This window comes from Phoxinus phoxinus, assembly GCF_949152265.1.
Source record: "Phoxinus phoxinus genome assembly, chromosome: 22".
In the NCBI taxonomy this organism is placed as follows: domain Eukaryota; kingdom Metazoa; phylum Chordata; class Actinopteri; order Cypriniformes; family Leuciscidae; genus Phoxinus; species Phoxinus phoxinus.
The window spans coordinates 13,999,375-14,012,575 of NC_136897.1; the positions used below are offsets into that span (position 1 = coordinate 13,999,375).

At 38.1% G+C, this 13,201-nt stretch overlaps 1 protein-coding gene across 4 annotated transcripts in view; it reads right to left on the bottom strand.

Annotated features, from left to right (window-relative positions):
* The window catches only part of tbl1xr1a (TBL1X/Y related 1a), a gene marked incomplete at its 5' end in the record, with an annotated part of 199,152 nt that overhangs the window by 55,429 nt on the left and 130,522 nt on the right, over window positions 1-13,201 (bottom strand). The window contains one exon of one of the 4 annotated variants that reach the window (XM_079597256.1): window positions 2,440-2,853. The exons of 2 other annotated variants lie outside the window; for them this stretch is intronic. Of the gene's footprint in view, window positions 1-2,439; window positions 2,854-13,201 lie in introns of those variants that run through there. One more of the 4 variants, XM_079597258.1, reaches the window with a different exon arrangement.

Genomic DNA, 13,201 nt, shown 5'->3' on the forward strand with positions numbered 1-13,201 from the left:
GCCCAGTATTGGCCGACACTGTTCATGTGAGCACCACGAAGCATGCGTGTGCCAATGAGTTGGCCAATACTGAGCCTGCGTTGTCACATTTCAAGTACCATTTCAAAACTAATTTGCATTCTACAGTTATCCACCTAATTTTGAACATAAGAGCAGACATGGCCTGGCCATTTTTACCTTGAATGTGGAAGGCTTCAGTCACTTCCAGTTATTTTAGCTGTAAATAAACACTATGCTGTTATGCTGCAGCTTGATATTGCAAACTGATATTTGTTATCATATTATGTTAATTTGTTATCAGGACCATAAACGTCCTGGTTTGTAGGGCAAATAGTACTATCATTTACTGCGCTTTGTTATTCTTCTAGTTATTTACCCAATAAATCAGTCTCGCACATTCACAGGAAATGGCTTACTTCCGCATCGAAAAATAAGCTGGAAATACTGATGCAGAAGTCTGCAGTACAGTGTTATTTCAAACACAGCGTGTGATTGACAGATCTGATAGCAGGCCACCAACCATATAATTCACAAATCGATCAAGAAACAGACCCGAATCATTTTAACTTGACTCATACTCCACGTTAAACAAATAAAGCGGCAACACTACGGCGTGTCTCCAAGGACAAATGTTCATAGAAACCAAAGAGATAATGCCAAATTGAGTTTGTTTACTAGTTGCCCTCCAAGTTTGATGCAATCATTGTGTGCGACCAACTGCTAAAAAAAAAAAATCGACACGCAGACTTTCCCGATTTTAAAATCCACTTTAGATATTACCAGTCTGTTTGTGATCAGTTTCAGTATTAATACTGTATCGAAATGCATAACTACACAACAGTTACAGCAACAGTGTGCTGTACAATGACCTTGCAGAAAATAACACAGGCCTTGTTCAAGAAAGCAGACCATGGCAGGCATTTTCAAGCGCACACCACCATCTGCCCATCTCATCTCAACCTTGAGGCTCAAGAGAAACAGGGTCAACGGCATCGCAACAGAGCACAGACGCAAACGTCACGTTTCAACACGCCGGCTGGCCCACTGCGATTCTGCTCCATGAGGGAAAGAGGGGGGAAGGGAAGAGGGGGGGAAAGCGCAATAGATCAGATCTGTCTGTCCCATCCCCCACATCTTGCTTCAATCCACTCTCAGTCAGGCACAAGTTACATAACCGTGCCACTCTTCCACTCAGAGAGAGAGATGCAGATTTCAAACAAAGACTCAGAGACTCTAAGAGAATCGAAGACAGAATGTACTTGTAATTTAAAAAGCTTTATTTGTATTTTTACTGCATGTTATTTATCATAGGCCTAATTTCGGAGGAGGTTGTGTAAAAACTAGCTAGGTTAACCTAACACACAATACTAAATGACTTTAGAGGTTGGTGATCTAAATATGTTGCATGTGAGCCATTACAATGGGAGTTTCCAGACACACATGGCCTTCAGATTACACACACACACACACACACATTACAAAGCTCCCCACCCCCACAGTAGACTTAACACTATGATCCAAATACCACAAGCACACACATATTTTCTAATATAGACCAGGCATTTTACACTCATAATATAACTGTACTCTTTAAATGACTGCAATGTAAAAAAAAATAAAAAAAATAAGCCACAAGTCACATCTTATCTTGGTTCCATATGCATTGTATGATTTGACAATGACAGTGTATATGATCAGTGTGCATACTAAGAAATATCACTTTACATGTAAACAATTATAAATTTATGATCCTTTCATTCAACACACACTCTTGTTTATCCAAACACTGAATGTGAGTTGAGCTCCCCTCCCCCACTCTCATAGAGTTAGTGCATTGCCCACAACACTGTCATGTGCTCGTGCTGATCTTCATGTAGTCTTATTATAAACATTGATTATAATTGACATTATGTTCAAATGCTTTGTCTTTAAATAAAGAACAAAAGACTGTAAATCACAAATCATCACAAGTGTTTTTAAGAGGTGCATCACTTTAGCAGAATAATAGAAGTGTATTTCAGGTTAGTAGATTTTATGATGCACATCAAAATAGACGTTAAAAAATAAACAAATATTAATTTATATTAAAATACACCAATAATTAACATAACATTAGATGCAAATAATTAAATGTAATGCATAATTTACCTAAAATAATGTCAGAATTATATAGTAATGTCTTATGAAATTGTTTTGCACACATCTAAACTACCAAACAATCTGAAGTGGTGCTGCATTTACGCGCGCGCGCGCGCGCACACACACACACACACACACACACACTGCTGCCCATCCCCCACCCAGTCAGATCCTCCAAAGAAATGCCCTTGCCAAATTATAAATCACTACATATTATTATTAAAAACACACAGAGGTACATTAACGCACATATGCTACTATATTATCGATATAACGAGTAAAAATTAAGAAAACACTCACTTTAATACCCGGATGAGCGCGAGGACTGCCTTTCAATGCTTGTGTGGAATTTCCTCCTCCTCGACTATTTTGTCAAATAGCGCTCAAACAAAGCGTTATAAAGCTGCTTTGAGGCGCCAGATCGTCAGATAAATTCCCAAAAAAGCGTCCGGTCCCGTTCGCATCGGCGTGGAGCGGAATAAAATCGTTTAAAAATAGATTTAAGAGCGATTGAGGTACATTGTGGGGCTGTTTGCTAGTGGAGAAAGAGCCAAACGGTTCAGGAGCAGCCAACGGCTTCAGACACTCAAACACTGGAGAGGTGACTTTCCAAGCGAAAATGGGGGAGGCCTGGGCGGTTGTCTCTGCAGCTTTGTTGAAACTGAAGGAGGAATATCGCAATAACATGCCTGTTCGTTCCATCTCAATCGGGATTTTACCCTAAACTGCGACACAGGTGTATATTTTAAGAGAGGATTATGCCTCCCATAATCTACGGGACTGTTTCTGACACATAAATGGCGATTTTTGTATATTGTAATAATACAATAAAAATTATTATATTATATTGTGGAGTTATGATTATATTGGTATTTTAATCGTTTTTCATACAATATTTTAGTTAAATGTTTAAATATTTGATGTTGTCTTAATATGCCATTTTTGTAGTCACTATTACAATGACGATGATTCAAGTTGTTTGTTTTCATGTACTTGCTACTTATACTGCGATAGCTGTAATGATTTGTTTGCACAATTTAGGTCGGTAACTTGAATTTACGATAGTTAACATGTAAAGGCAGCTTTTTGGCAGGTTCACGTCATGTTCTTAAAATGTCAATAAATAAAGTTTCCATTTTCGTCAAACTTATAATTAATAATTAACTTGACAATTGTGACATCATGGAAAATATAGCGCCAAAATGGCAGCAATCTAAACAGTTAAAGGGATAGTTAACCCAAAAATGAAAATGCTGTCATCATTTACTCATGCTCAAGCTGTTCCAAAACCTGTATGGATTTCTTTCTTCTTAACAGAAAATAAGATATTATGAAGAATGTCAGTGACCAAACACTCTATGAGCCCCATTGACTTCCATAGTATTTTCTTCTTCTTCCCCATACTGTGTATGGAAGTCAGTCAACTGTTTGGTTACCCATATTCTTAAAGGGTTAGTTCACCCAAAAATGAAAATAATGTCATTAATGACTCACCCTCATGTCGTTCTAAGCCCGTAAGACCTCCGTTCATCTTCGGAACACAGTTTAAGATATTTTAGATTTAGTCCGAGAGCTTTCTGTCCGTCCATTGAAACTGTATATACAGTATACTGTCCTTGTCCATAAAGGTAATAAACACATCATCAAAGTAGTCCATGTGACATCAGTGGGTTAGTTAGAAGTTTTTGAAGCATCGAAAATACTTTTTGGTCCAAAAATAACCCAAAATAAGACTTTATTCAGCATTGTATTCTCTCCCGGGTCTGTTGTCAATCTGCGTTCAGGACTCCGCAGTGACGCTGCTGACGTAAGACGCTGATGACGTGTTATCTGGTGCGCCCGAGCTTCGTTTACAGTCTGAGGGAGACGCACGCTATATTCAAGCTATTCTACATTGTTTGCGTGGATATCATTTTTTTAATGGTGCGCAAATGTGCATGTCGCGGATGAGACACTTTTACAGCGTGCGTCTGCCTCAGTCTATAAATTAAGCTCGGGCGCACCAGATAACACGTCATCAGCGTCTTACGCCATCAGCGTAACTGTGAACGATTGACAACAGACCCGGGAGAGAATACAATGCTGAATAAAGTCTTATTTTGTGTTATTTTTGGACCAAAAAGTATTTTCGATGCTTCAAAAACTTCTAACTAACCCACTGATGTCACATGGACTACTTTGATGATGTTTATATTACCTTTATGGACATGGACAGTATACTGTATATACAGTTTCAATGGACGGACAGAAAGCTCTCGGACTAAATCTAAAATATCTTAAACTGTGTTCCGAAGATGAACGGAGGTCTTACGGGCTTAGAACGACATGAGGGTGAGTCATTAATGACATTATTTTCATTTTTGGGTGAACTAACCCTTTAAAAATATCTTCTTTTGTGTTCAGAAATTCATACCGGTTTGGAACCACTTGAGGGTTAGTCATTTTGATAACAGAATGTTCATTTTTGGGTGACCCTTTAAAGGTTGTTTTGTACACATATTTCTGTTTGATATAATATTTTATTATAGCCACTACCTGGTGTGCTTTTTTGTACTTAAACATGTTGCACAAACATTTAAAGGGGAACTAGCCTAACGAAATGTAGTGATTAAATATGTTGCTGTCAACAACAACACATGGACCCATTTTGGCCCTGTGAGTGTTGCCATAGTAACAAGTCATTTCTAAAAATGAGAATGTGAACAGCTCTGAGTAGAATATCATGATTACAGTAATTTCAAGAATTGAACAGCATTAATCCTTGTTTGTGTTATATGGGATGGGGGAGGGGTGCGGTTGCCTCAAAAATAAATGCTAAATGTCATGATTATATGATTATTCGATTATTCACATGACCAGATGTAAAAAATAATTTGGTTGCCATAGCAATCATGTTGGCCGTGCCTGAAAAATGCTGTCAGTACAAAGAGAAAGGCTTCAAGTTGCCTTCATCTGGTTGGTTTTTATAAAAAATAAAAATATACATATCAGTTTTTTAAATCCTAAACGTAACTTGTAATCATTAAATATTCAATTGTTGTATTCAATTGAATATTTAATAGTGATTGTTGTAAATCACTATTGATGTTATGGCGCCTTGGAGGTTTTATACAAAAACGCTGTCTGTTAAGTCATTAAGCAACTGGCCAGAAAGGCTGGTTTTAAATACAGCCGTTGTGTTCTTTGGCTCTGTTGACACTCACTTCTTACTCTCGTTCTGTGTCCTACACAATCACAGTGTTTAGGGTGGAGGGCTTGTGTCTGTTTGGTTGTAATCTTATCAAACCTCGAAGTGTGTAAAAGCCTTGAGCAGAAGGACTCTCCTCCTATCTTCTCTTGTCCTTTCGCCTTTTCTCCTTTCCTTTCGAACATCTGTTTATCACAAAAATCACTTTATACTAGATGAGGAAATTTGGTGGTTTAACTGAATCCTCAGCTAAAAAATTAAATGCGTCAGAAACCGCATACTGTCTGAGTAGGCACTACATTTGGTTTGAAACTTGCTTCATGTCTGTTAAAAAAAAATATATATATATAGCTTTTTTCGACTCTCTGATTGGTGTAATTTTCTGCACAGCATCATGGGTAATGTAGTTTTTCACCAGGAATTTCACTGTTAAACATGAATATTTTGAAAATAAGCCTGAAATAATGCAGGCTGATGGCTTCAGCAGAAGCAAATACCATGGATTAACAACCTCATAGCTCACAGTAGGTCTGTCTTTAAAGGTTTATAAGTTATCTTTCAAAATCTATTTTCATCCATCCATCCATCCATCCATCCATCCACAGTATCATCCATCCATCTAACCTTTCATCCATCCACCCAACCATCTATCCATTGTGCTTGAACTTAATTGGTTTTTAAATTGAATATTCATTCTCCCCCAACTTTTTATCAGTAAACACTGATGATATATAAACTAAATAAAATAATAATGAATATTTCTTCTGTAGAGCTGCAGACAACAAGATGGAGACTGGGACTCTCTCCCATGGCTGAGGTTTCAATGGCTGCACTAACAAACAAAGCTGCATCCGAAGCCTTGAAAACAAGAGCAGGGCAGCCATCTGGTCCTCCCTCACAAGGGACGCTGATAAATTTCACCGGATTCAGGAGGAGAGAAAGACAGGGAGGCCGGATCAAGAGCGATTGTTCGAAGCGTGGCACAAAAGAAACTCCTCTGTGAGCTGCTGGAAACAAAGCAGGGAGAGGATGGGTGTCAGTGTTTAGTGTAGGGCTCTGGCTCAGGGACTGCAGGCTTCAGTGGCCATTAGTGTATACAACGTGGGAGGCAAAGGCAGGAGAGATTAGTGAATATTAAACAAATCTGTGTGTGTGTGTGTGGGTTTGCTGCCCATGAGCATCTATAATTAAAATGCATGTTTGGACCAGAAAGGCTGTTTTGGTTAAAGGTGTTTGCGTGGTATATTCTTTCCCCCGCAAACTAGTTATTGCCCAGTGGAAATGTGAAAGCAATGAAAGCTTGTCACCGAGGGACAAAAAGGCTCCCCGTACAAGCCTGATTAGGGCTTTAGAAGGTGCCAAAAGTCAGCATTTGACAATAGTTGTAGTCTGTCCATGCCTCAAAAGCACACTGACAGGTTTATTAAAGGTTTTATAAAAAGCCTACAATAGAAATTGTACTTTAAATGGCTCAAATCCACTTGCTGAAACAAACAACAACAACAACAAAAAAAATTCAGGATCGTACTTTCCCAAGGGCAGCAAAACAACGACAACAAACTAACAAAAAAAACAACAAAAAAACAAAACCAGCCATTGTCTATTTTAAAATAGTAAATTAAATCCCTGGCAGGTAAAAACTAAAAATTTGAACATTTTACGAAAGACAGCATAAGCACATTAAAACAAAAGAGCATGCTGGGAAATAGATGTCGTACTCTGTTATAGAGAATTGTGGTTCATCATCATTGAGATAAAACACTAACAGAGATAAGATTATAATGGTACACTTTGACACAAGAACTACTATCTTGTAGTTCTCTAGTACACTGACTCCCTCTGTTTGCTTTAAAAGGCAATTATATTCAATGAAACTAACTTATGCACCGGAATTGTATAAAATCAAGTGTTAATATACACCTTAATGTAGTGATCCTCGGAGGACAAATGGTGATACAACAAAGTATTGATTAATTGCAAACAAGTCAACAAAAATATCATATTAGTATTAACATTATAAAACCACATAAGATTTGACATGGAGTTGTGTTTCTAGATTTTGGTTGTATGATCTCTGCCGCCTATAATTCACCACGCAAAACACAGTGTGGCCATCATCACAAACAACATTTATTCTCATTGAAAACCTGTATTTACTTTAGTCTAGGTAGTATTTGTAAATGGTTTTCAAGGATACACACTCTTCCTGTCTAATTTTGCTAGCTTCTACCAATTGACCTAACTACCAAATTTGTGCCAAATATAGTTTGATTAGACACACAACCTGATGAAAATATATAGGAAGCATTGCACTTTGTTATTTATGTTTATGTTTTTTTCCCACAATCAGTTTTCATATGCATAATTCCTAATCATTTTACTTGCGCACACACACACACACACACACACACACACACACAACGTATCTGCATTTTTCCACTTCTCTAGCTAGCTTCCTAATCTAGTTGTCAAATAACCCTGGCATTGTATATTTACAAAACATTTTTTTTTTTTGATGAATTGCTTTGTTCCTCACTTGTAATAGAATAATCCTCTATAAAATACATTTTTATTTATACCAACCATAAAATTCCATATGTACTTGATATATTCCCTGTAATTGATATTTTCAATGTTTTAGAACACACTGTTACTGCAGTAGTCGCTGCAGACATTTCCCCTCAAAATGGCAGTAACACAAATACAGCGTCATAAAAAAAAATCCACTCAAACACTCACATGTACCATTTCCGAGATATATCGCATTAATATTACAGAATGAATTGCACCCCCATCAGCCATAAGTTACTCATAATGGCTGGTGTGTGTAATATTTTAAAGAGCACCATTAGCGTATCTGTGTGTGTGTGTGTGTGTGTGTGTGTGTGTGTGTGTGTGTGTGTGGTGTGGTGGGGGCTGGGCACAAATGTAAAATCTTCCCCACCCCTTCCCTCCTGTTATTTATACTGTCTCAGGCAGGCCTGCGGTTTTGGCAGAGACAGAGGAGTATTTCCTGTTGAAAAACCTTGCATAATTCTGCACTTTTTAAACCCAGATTTCGCCTCTTTACCCCCTACTTTCATCAAGATCCCCTTCAGAATTCAAACAATGCATATTCTGGAAGTCAAAAACGTACTTCCGTCATTGAAAATGCAAATGTATTCCTCTGCCGACTGCAATGGCGGCCCCTCCTTGCTGTCCTAATTCGGTTTACATCAGAAAAATGGGGCGAGCGCGCCGTAAACTAGAGAAAGCAGCGCAGCTACAGTTAGAGATGATGTCTGGGGCTGTGAGACTCTGCAGAATCCCACCCATCCCCCACACTGGCTTGTCAACTCATTTTTGCCTGGCTGGGCATTGCCTGCAATAGATTCCACCCCACCCCCTCTCCTTTGCTCAGTCATTCAGACTTGGAAAGTCAATAACAAGCTGACATCATCATTGGTTTGTATATTACTCTGGTGCTCTCGGACCAGCTATCTACTAAAAGAATAACACCTTTGTTTAAGGAAAAGGTATGGATTAAAAAAATAATGAGATGAAACGGAAAAGGCATGAAGCTTCTGTTTCAGCAAGCTGACTTACTTCCTGACCTTCACATTTTACATGTGGTATCATTTTGACTGGTCCAATAATCTAGTAGCGGGTGAATTGCCTCAGGGTGCAAGATCAGTTACTTTATAGTGACCATAGTTTGCAGATAAAACAGGAGGGACGTTTTCTCAAACCCTATGTGACGGTTCAAATATTCAGCTCGGTTATGGGTACAAATGCCTGCGATTCTAGCATCGACCTTGAAGTTTCACAAAAGTGCATTGCATCATTTTGAAATACGACAGGACGTTACCAAATAAAGGAACTGTACGCATCAATAAACAATGTTTCTGTGATATATTCTTGGCTTCAACTAGCGTTATCATGGCCACAGGAAATATGTTGTGACATAACAGCGCGAGATTATCACTGACCTACTTTTATGATCGTGGCCAGAATTGAACTGGGAAGCTTGTTTATGTAACGTTACCTAAATGCAAAGGCTGCTGGTACACGACTGACAGGGAACAAAGGCTAGACCTTTGATTAGTGAATTATTTTCCCTTGACAACTTTTACAAAAAAAATCACGGTCTGTAACCGCAGACAGGATGGGGGAGGGGAGTGTGAGTATTTTTTGCTGTGAGACAGAGACATGTCGATGAAACAGCAGATTTCTCACTCCTGTTTAGCTTATTTCGTCTGTACAGCGCAATTGACATCAATTGCAATGTTTAATTAATGTTAATTTTGCATTTTTTTCCCACTGACCCAGATACATTTTATTATAGCTACAGTTAGTTCTGGTTCTCAAATTTGATTGGCAGAGCAAATAGCACATTTGGTAAACATGGTATGGTAAACTGAATTACAGATTCAGATAAAGATTTTGATTCTAAACTAATTTGATTTGGTAAACAGAACTAGATTTTGCTAAACTGAGATTGTGACTTTTCTTATGAGATTAAATAGATAGGTGACATGTTGTAATTTTAATGAGACCTACCAGAGTCAGTTGTGTTGCTTCACTTTCATTCACAAATCCTCTCCAGTGGCCTCATGGGAAACTAAAGTGTCCATCGTTTGCACACTTCAGATTCTCGCTAGGAGAGGTATAGGCCATCCGAGTACTTTTTGCCTACTCTTTTATGAAAACTGTCAATTTGGACATACTTTTTTGTCACATACTGTTTTTTTTACCTAGTAGGGAGCTGTTTATGACTCATTCTGGGATGTGCGTTTTTGTGATTATTTTTGAAACCTGGGGTAATGAATTTTTTTGAAATCATTTGGACTTAAACCCAGCAGGAACTGGGTTTTAAGAAATTGAGAAATTTTTAAGAAATTTAAGAAATTAATCATTTTACTCAGCAAGGACACTTTCAATTAATCAAAACTTATAATAAAGACATTTATAATGCTACAAAACATTGCTATTGCAAATAAATGAACTTTCTATTCATCAAAGAATCCTGAAAAAAGCATGGCTAAATGTGCACATTTGGATGCCATGACCTCTTCACTTCAAATGTTTTATATTTGATATTTGATAGTGATGCTCAATTTCAAATGGGCATCGTGCATATTCTATTTATTGGATTAGATGTGAATATACAATTTATTATTACAGAAGACCTATTGACTATCACAAACAACATCTTAAACATCTTAAAGCTATATTTTACTATATTATTTATACATTTTACTAAATGCTTATTATACAACTGAATACAAAGGGGAATGGATTGAGTCTGTATCTCCAAAGATTAGAATAACAAATGTTTTCAGTTTTGTCAATGACAACATTTCCAGTGGGTTTTTCAAACAAAAACATGTTGACACTCTCGACATGAGCAGCCTATTACCCTGGCAACATGAATAGTTCACCTGTAGTCTCTAGTGTTCTTTGAGATCACCGATTCAGCTGAGGCAATCCACCTTTACGCCAGCCGAATCTTTTAAACGGAGTCTCATCTCGAGCATTGGGAATGCTCGCTTCCAGATGCTATAGCCTGTACAAAGCCTAGGGCTGACACAGCCCCTGGAATGTGATTTAACACGGCTTATTTCAGCCGGCCCAGTGTAGACACACATGGTCAACAGAATTCCAATCAATTAGGCACAGTGGGGCTCAACATTCCAGTCTTTTGGGGTTGTTTTCTCACTCGAGCAGCAAGCAGGGGAGTCTTATCCTCTCAACCCCACCAGAGCCAGAGACGCCAATACATCAAGAGGCCCTAGTCTCGAGAACACCTGTTTAGAGCTATATTTAATCCTGTGAAAACCAGACCTTTTATTTAATATTTTTTTTCTGCGAGGCTGAAATGCTGTGACACTCTCCCGCCTCTTTGATCTAATTGCTAATTGCTCTTCAAAGATCACCTCGAAGTCCGTCATAGCGGGCCGGGCAGATCTGGACGAGGCGGTGCGATGCTGCCCATTGAAAAGCATGAGAAATGGCTGTGAAATGAATGGAGGCGTTGCATGCATTTGTAGATGTAAAAAGAAAGAAAGCTCTCTTTACTTTTTTTTTAAATCTTACCTCATCGTTTAAAATTCTTTACAGTATGCTCCAATTTTTACTTAAGTATTTAGCAGATGCTTTAATCGAAATAAATGATGCATAACATTGTACAGTAGGGAAACACACTATTGAATCACACTAGGTCACAGTAGCCAATCAATAGTTAAGAGATCTCTCAGCTAGAGGCCTTTTGTCCCACCTCCTCCATTACATCCACATGTCTCTTCACATTATGCAGTAAAAATATTGCATACTAATTGGAGAGTATTGGAAATGTCAATATGTTTGGCTATTGGATAATTGCCCGTTTTATCTCAACATGGATCACAAACTGAAACAGAAAGGGGAGGGTTGCTTTCAAATAGGCCTATATTCCGGTAAAATTACTAATTACTTACTAAGAAGGTAATAAAAATTAAATTAAATATCACAAAATATCGGACTATTATAAAGTCATCACCTACTAGATGCCTTCTTCTCTAAGCCAGTAGAACTGTTAAGAGAAAAGAATGGAGAAGCATTTTTTTCCCTGTAGTTGGCAGCTACATCAATGGTTTGAGCAATGAGCATGTTCCGCTAATATTTTCCAAAATGTTTGTAAAACCAATACTTTTTTTTTCTTAAAACTTGAATATTTTGAACATTCAAAGAATGCTTGGAAAACAACATTTCCATACCTTCCATACCAAAACAACAGTATAATAGTCTATATACTGAGTGACATCGCCAACTACTGGCCTGGCATGCGTAATACAGTGTGTGAACGGGGATTGTTTTGAGAACATTTTCACCATTTCCGTTGTTAGTACATTGACATTTTAATCATAGTTGATTCATTAACTGTGGAAAGGTAAAAAACTGTTAAAGAACATTACCCTAACAAAATATGAATTTTTTCATGCTAACATTTTGAGAATGTTTATCAAGCAATGTAACGTTAAAAGAATGTTCTATGAACGTTCTAAATGTAAGCGTCTGTTTTTGGCCATATACTGCATTGAAATGAATGTGTGGGGTGGTATACAAGACTATTATGAGAGAATGCTTTTGGCTAAATTGTCTTTTTTTTCTTTCTTTGAGACATTTGTTTATTTCCAAAGTACACATAGCAGTTTTTCACACATTATAAAAAATATTCTCTGACCCTAAAGCATTTGGTCCTATTTGAGGACAGCTATCCCAGCCTGAGGGAACCGGCCTCTTAAACAAGCAAATGTTGCACACTCCCAGAATTAATGATATGAAAATACAAACACAGGCAGACATTTGTGTGACAGGCCATTTGGCAGGGCGAAGCCCATTTTGCATGTTTAAACAAGGCAAACCAGAGGGGACTGGTGGGATGGGGAAGTCGTTGACTTGGATCAGATATCATGGATCCCTATCTAAAGCACCAAGCGTGGCTACACGGACCCATCAAATCAAAGGGCTTCTTGCGATTATGCAGAATGGGGCATTGCTGGGGAAGCGTGATGCATGAGCTGTGGATGGGGAGGGGAACACTTCTCCCAGATCCCATCATCCTCCAAAGTGGGGCAGGGGGGTCAGCAGCCCTCCTTGTCTATCACGAAGGAGATGGAGGATGAAGATTGAAAAGCAACACTCTGCTGGCAGGCTTCCAGCTCTGGCCATAATGGAGTGAGGCTATCTCGTGGGTTAGTGTGTGCATGTATATCGTACTGGGATATGGTGTACTGTGCATTCTGATAGACCTCTGATTTAAACTGAGCAAGAAATTACAATAGAATGCAGGAAGCAGAATTTAATTTGGATTTGATAATGATATACATGATATATAAACAATAAACAGCCTTCATA